This window comes from Pimephales promelas, chromosome 25, assembly GCF_988280905.1.
Source record: "Pimephales promelas chromosome 25, fPimPro1.hap1.1, whole genome shotgun sequence".
Taxonomy (NCBI): domain Eukaryota; kingdom Metazoa; phylum Chordata; class Actinopteri; order Cypriniformes; family Leuciscidae; genus Pimephales; species Pimephales promelas.
In genome coordinates this window covers 19,411,921-19,419,119 of record NC_142793.1, presented here as the reverse complement: position 1 = coordinate 19,419,119, position 7,199 = coordinate 19,411,921, and the positions used below count along the sequence as shown (strand labels likewise).

Here is a 7,199-nt window from a genome sequence, read left to right as displayed (position 1 = left end):
GTTGAATGGAAGATAGCATAGGCCTGAATTATCTGGTTACCGAGGTTTTAAAGTCATTCTTACTATAAGTCTCCATGTAAATAAATACTTGGCCTATTTATTTCCACAATAATTTGAGTCCTTGAAAGTAGCACTAAAACTCTTAAATGTTCCGATGTTCTCTCTTTCCTAGCTTAATGGAGATAGAGAACTGTAAATAAGCCATTTGTAATTTGATTTTCCTCACAAGTGTAAACACTGTGGTCCTGTGGTGCTATCAAATCTGTTTCTGTTTTGTATCCTGACTTTTCCGAAATATGTTTGTCCAAACAATAACAGACGGGAAGAGTGTATGATCAATATATTGTGTGTGTGTCTATATATATATATATATATTAGGGCCATCAAGCGATTAATCGTTTGAACAGAAAAAACTGTTTAAATAAATGTTTCCAACTATTCTAGACCAATAGCCAAAGCAATTCATTAGAATAACAACCATTTCAGTAAACTACAGTATAGGCTACATCATTATTTTGATATCTGAGTCTGGTCTTTCTTTTTCTGCCCAAACGCATGTCAATTCGAACTGTCTACCCATAGAATTTATTCAAAGACTCTCTTGGTGTTGAGTGAAGTGAGCCTGACGAGACCTTCTTCTCTGCAACGGACAAATGACTCAGGAGAACTTTTCAGAGTCCAGAAAAGGCTCTTCCTCCTTCCTCCATGTCTTGAGCAGGGTGTCCTTGGTGCTTTTGTAGACAGTTTTATGGGAGTTTTGTCTTCTGATGGTGAAAGAGACCACACACAATCTGATGCTGTCATCTGTAATTGGTTGCCTGCCCAGAGGACCCTCCCAGCTGCCATTCTTCTTTATCTCTTCACTCTTATCAGTCCTTTTTCTCCTGGAGTGTCAGCAGGGCACTAGATGTGTGTTCATACAATTGGAGGGCACAGCGGCAGTGATCAACCTTGGTCTTTGTATTGCCAGGAACATTATTTTCTACTGAAAGGTCGGAATCAACCTTTGCACCTGAAAAAGATGTTAGGTCAGGTGAGCTCTAAAAGAAAAATAGTAGACACCACACTCAAAAAAATGATTCATTGGATGAACTCAATTAAGTTGTGGGCAGGATTTCCATCCAATAAATATATGTAGTCCCAACTCAAATTGAGTACATCCATTCAACAGAATTTAAATGAGTTAGCCTAACTTATTTTTATCAAATACTTACAACAGTATGTAATTGAGTTCTCCTAACTAAATTTTACCAAATACAGCTGAAATAAAATAATTACATTAACTAAATGAAATTGATTTTCATTTGACCAACTCAAACTTACTTAATTATTGGAAATTATCATCAATTAAACATATAAATCATTTTTCATTTGATCCATTAACATACACGTGAGACAAAACTGTTTTTTTATTTTTATTTTATTTTTTATTGAAATACATTTACATTTGAACTTCATTTCCTTAGAACCCCTCCAATCAAAAAATGTTTTTTTTTTCCTGTTGGATGTTTGAGTTTCACCATGGTGAATGATGCCAAATAGAATGAACTTGACTCCACAACTCCAACGTCCTCAGGCTCCTGATCCCCATCACTTCCGGTCACATGACTGTGGTTGCTAGGTCCCTTTCTGCATCCTCGGTCGCCAGTGCCTGAACACCACAAACACAGAAAACACAGCAAGTGTTAAATAAAGATGGACATAGAAATAAGGTGACATAAAGTGATGCAAGGCTCCACAGGTGATGGCATCAGACACAAAAATACATATAGAAAAGCATTTGTCCATTATCAACAGCACAACTTCATCCCCCAGGCCAACAGAACTCTAAACAATCTCCCCACTCCAAGCACACACACTCACACTCCCCCCCCCTAAATTCAAAAAACATGTACGATCACTTGTCTACAGCAGTACATAAGAACACCTCTGTAGGGCTGCTTAGGGCTGGGCGATTTGGCCTAAAAAATCCCAGATTTTTTCACAAAAATATCCGATTTACGATTTAAAACTATTTTTTTCCTCTCCCTACTTAAAATCAATCTGTAGACGACAAAGAAATTGTTCAAAACAAGTTTTAACTTTATTACCTTCTGGGATATTATCTGGATTAAAGTGCAATCAGAAACAACAAGCCAAAAAGACAAGAGGGCAGGCCCTGTCATTGTAAATAGTGTAAATATAACATAACATAAAATGGGTGGATTGGGGGGATGTGTAAAAAAAAAAAAAACTCACAATGTTTATTGTGATTGTCAAAGTATTTGGTAACTAAACAATTTTATTAAGTTTATTAACTATGTAACACAATGTTTACATGGTACAAAGACTGGTATGCTATTGTTTTTATTATTGCTTAATACAAATTTTAATTCAATTCTTGTGATTTGATTCGGATATTGATTCAATATCAATTCGTTTGGGTAAATATTAGGTACAGTAGATATCCTACCTTAATGTGTTATGTTAATTGTTCTCCAAAAATAAATCACTTAATGCTATAATACAGAGAGACCCTGTCAGCTGGTATTAGGTTTAAAGGTTAAAACCAACTCAAATTAAATATGTGTTTTTATAACAACAAACAACATTATAATATTTGAATGATATAGGTAAAAATATAATAAATGTGTAATATAGTTATCATATTTAGCAAAATACTCCTCTCTATAGTAATTATTTTAAGTCCAACTAACATGCATGTTATGGCTAATTGAAGGGCATTCCTGAGGTAAATGTAACGTTAGGTGACATGTTGTTCTCCAGCTGTTTTATGGACATCTTTCCGCGGTTGAAAAACACTGATCGATCGATTTTATTACATTACGGTAAGTTAGTAGTAAAGAGTAACAGATGATCGGTTCACGTACCGCTTGAACTGAGCTCTGCGATCTTTCATGTCATATTTAGTGACAAGTGCCAAAACGGTGTTTATTGTTTGAATTTTGTAATAAAATTGACAGAATCTGATGAGAATAGGCTATGCGTTTCATATGAATAGTAGCCTAACTTTTCTCTGCGTGAGAAAATGCATGTGTGCATGAGAGCGTGTAAAAAGTGACAATTGCGTCTCTCACAGTGTTCATTTGCCATGTTGTTTGTGTATCTCTATCTTGGCAAGCCCTGAGTCCAGTCAGAACCACAGGAGCTCAGAGGTTGTTAAAGAGAAAACCGATTTTCATTAAAAAAATTAATAAAATCGACGTAAACTACACATTCAAATTAATCGATAAAATCAATTTATCGCCCAGCCCTAGGGTCTGTCAATATAAATAGTGTGTCATGGGAGACGTAAGGGAGTAACAGTTCAACACTACATGACAAACATATTGTGATGAATTTACCAGATATTCTTTGAAGATGGTGTCTGGATCTTCATTGAGGTAGATGATGCATCTCAGGATACACTCCCTCCTGGTGTTGATGTTGTCACGCTGAAGTAGGGGTTAAAAATGAGACACAATTTAGCCAAATGTGGTTGTTCTGGTGACACAGAGAAGGAGCAGGTTGTCTAATTTAGATTAGAGGGTAATTTCAGTCTGAACAGGATGCCTAACCCCTAAATGCCCCCAACAAGCAAGTTGGTAGTTTTCTTGCATGTTTTACATTGGTGTGTGAGTGGATGAACCAAATAATCGGTGTATGTACATGGATATTAATAACTGCCCCTTAAGTTCCCATGAACCTGCCTAAAATGTTGCAAACAACAAATACCTGCTAGCTAATTGCAAACTGCATTCTTTGCACTGCCACATTCATAATCCTAAAAAGGAGAATAAAGACAATTAGCACATATCACATGACAATGATGCAAATAAGTTTGTGCTAGAATTGAGCAAGTAATGCTAGTCTTACCTACCATTAATAGGAGGTTGCCGTAAACTGCTTTTCAACTTCAACTGCAAAAGATGAGATGCATATATTAGAGGTGTGAGCAATGGAGCAAATACTCAGGCAATGTAACCAAATAAAAGTAATTATTAATTATAGTCAAACACGTTATTGCTTAATATTGTAGGTTGAACTGAAGTAGAGCACCTATTAATATGAATGATTTTTAAATTTTAACATGCAATACAGATACAGATTTAAATACTGTGACTTTAAAAAATCTTTAAATTAAATCAAACCACTTTTCCTAAAGTAAAACAGTCTTCCTTTTAATTAATGATATATGCATTATTTAGAACTACTTGCATACATCATTCTTTCAAGCATATTTATTTGTATGAATTAAATATAATTAATCCTTAAAGCTATAACAAACAGTGAATGGTTTTCTTTTTTGTTGCTTGACCACTATTAAGGACACACATCGGATCATGTCCAATGACATGCTGAATTGCACTGACGCACATCCGATACACTCACAACTGTTTTAAGACATAACCGACATAGTTTACGTGAATACTGTCCAAAATGGACATTTAGACATAATGTTGTGTATTATGTCCATTCAGACACGAAAGAGAGCGCAGTTTAAGACTCGCGCGCTGTGTGTGCGCCCAGAAAACCGTAATGATTACGTTAGAGCTCTTTTTTTGCGTCCTCACTCTTATTCAGATCTAACGTTGTATGTCTGCTCTACTGAAATGTGCGCATCTACCACAGACGCAGGACATCAGTTCTGACTGAATCGCTTCCCAAATAGTCACTATTTGACATTTTCGTCGTTTTTATTGTCAATAGAAAATGTCAATAGGTTTTCGTCATAGTTTTTGTCATTCAAAACTAGGTTTTATTTAGTTATCGTCTCGTTTTCGTCTGTGAAAAAAAATGTCGTTGACGAAAATAATATAACACTGGCCGCCATTAATGACACATGGCGAAAAAAACGCATAACATTACCCAGTGTCCAACGCCCGGTCGGTTGACGGCTTTGCTTTGGACTTTGGACCTTGGCTGCTAACGCTTGTCGCGACCATAATTAGACACACAAACAACAGAAATTCGGCATCACTCGTCCGAAATTGCGGCGATGAAGAGTAGTGAACACATAATTTAACCAAAGCAGTCAACGTGACTAACCTTAAAGTACAAAAGTAGCACTTAACCACCAAAGTTAACCTTAGCAAGCAACTCCCTTCAGCTTTGAAGAGTGAAATTAGGCTCACTTAACGTTAACTGATGCACACATCTCAGCCTATATTACTGTATTAATGATAATTGACAGTAAGATACTTTCTAATCAACAAATGAATACTTACCAAGTAGTAGATATTCGCCTTTACGTACCGTCGTCCACCCTCTGCCTTGGCGTACACTGAGAGAATGAGACGAGATGGGCGAAAAGACCGCGCTGACTCGCACATGCGCAAAGGGCGGTCCCACATGAAACTTTTTTTGGGCGATCCAACGTAAATCAATCTCATAGGTGGAGCTATTAATAAATTTTTAGTTAGACCACCTAAATATATATACATATGATCTTAAATAGATATATTTACATAAATCAAATTGTTTTTAAATGTGTCACCTCTAAGAAGGCCTTGAATCATTTTTTTGAGTGCAGTTGACCAAACAGATTTATATCGGAACATAAACATCATTCTGATGGAATAAAATAATTCAATCACTGTAAATATCCAACTGAAGTTAACTAAACTTAATATTTAAAGTCAAGCACGAATACGTACTTTTTTAAAGTTGAAACAACACATTTCATTTCACATTTCTTATTCTAATATTAAAATTTATTTAAATCATTTTTTGCAGTTTATAGTGGCTCTTTAGCCAGAGATTTGTATCAGACAGGGTGATTATTATGTACTAAAACTAAAACTATTTAAAATGTTTTTGTTGATTGAAATAAAGCTTAAATAAAACCAAAATCTAAATGTTATATATATATATATATATATATATATATATATATATATATAAGCACACAATGAAATGAATAAGAAATTAAACTAAAATAAAAGATAACTAAATAAAAATATACAAAAATATTAAAGCTATAATAACACTGGTATCAGAACAGAATCATCATACTAAATAAAATAATACATTAAAATAAAATAAAGAACATAGGCTATGTCACATATAACATATTAAATAATATATATTATCAAAATTTGTTAGCGTCAGATATATTGACTGCGGAAAAAAAGATATGTTCTTTTAGATTTGTTTGGGATGGAGGAAATGCAGAAGTGGGAGGTGTCACTGAAGCAGTACCTCATAAATCAATTATGGCATCTGAAGCCCACAACCTCAGCTAGCCAGACCCAACTGCTGAAAAATGCACTTTTATTTTCTAAAGCTTTTGAAATCATGAAGCAAGTTCCTTAAGTCGCCGTTTTAATGGCATGTCAGATGAAAGTCCTCATTGTGAACTGTTGTGAACCTCGCTTACAGTGAAAGCAAGCGCAGGGCTGATTCACTTTGATGGATTATAGTCATTTTAATAATGGAGCTAAATTTGGACTTGGATAATGGCAACACCCCGTCCCACCTGTACAGTACAGTATTGTGGCCTCAACAACAAAATAACTCGATTATCTGTCCCGCATGTCACTTTCTATTCTAGCTGCTACTCATGTTTGAACGTCGTGAAGTGCATTTTTGCGCCACTTGCAACTGTTTTCAAACAGGTTTCGCAAACACTCACCCATCTTATGGCCCTTTCACGCCGAGCGTTTTTACACTTTTGTAAGCGCAGGTAAGCTCAAATCTAATTGGACGGATCGCCGTCGCGTCATACATCACGCTCAGGTGAAAAGGCCCTTTAAGGGGATGTTACATTGACCTTTTTTAACCCTTAAATGCATGAATGTTTCACCAATCATTATTACATATTCGGGTCTTTAGCGACCCGGATCTATATCTAACACGGATGGATCTGTCTACCTGTCGTAATAATATAATATTACAGTAACAATTATTGAAGTATAAAATAATGCTACCCTATCTCACGACCACTTCGTACGAATTCGTACGAGTGATTCAAAAGTGGCTAATTCGTACTAATTCATACGACCTCACTCGTACGAATTTGTACGATTTGTCTAAACCCACGTGACGGTTATGTTTAGGGGCGGGGTCAGGGGTAGGTCATTCGTACGAATTCATACGAATTGGCCAATTCGTAAAATATGTACGATTTAGCAAAATCGTACTAATCCGTATGAGGTCGTACGAATTGTTACGATTAGCCACCTCGTAAAATTCGTACGAATTCCCGTGAGATCGGGTTA

The 7,199-nt window shown here is 35.7% G+C and overlaps 1 long non-coding RNA gene across 1 annotated transcript; it reads right to left on the bottom strand.

Moving 5' to 3' along the window:
- Positions 1 to 1,402: 1,402 nt before the first annotated feature.
- On the bottom strand, positions 1,403 to 5,512 carry LOC120460895 (uncharacterized). Its single transcript, XR_016150709.1, has 6 exons — positions 5,477 to 5,512; positions 5,208 to 5,380; positions 3,860 to 3,899; positions 3,715 to 3,763; positions 3,345 to 3,434; positions 1,403 to 1,651 (listed from the first exon to the last, which is right to left on the bottom strand). It is a non-coding gene; the product is annotated as an uncharacterized LOC120460895 (long non-coding RNA).
- Positions 5,513 to 7,199: the final 1,687 nt, after the last annotated feature.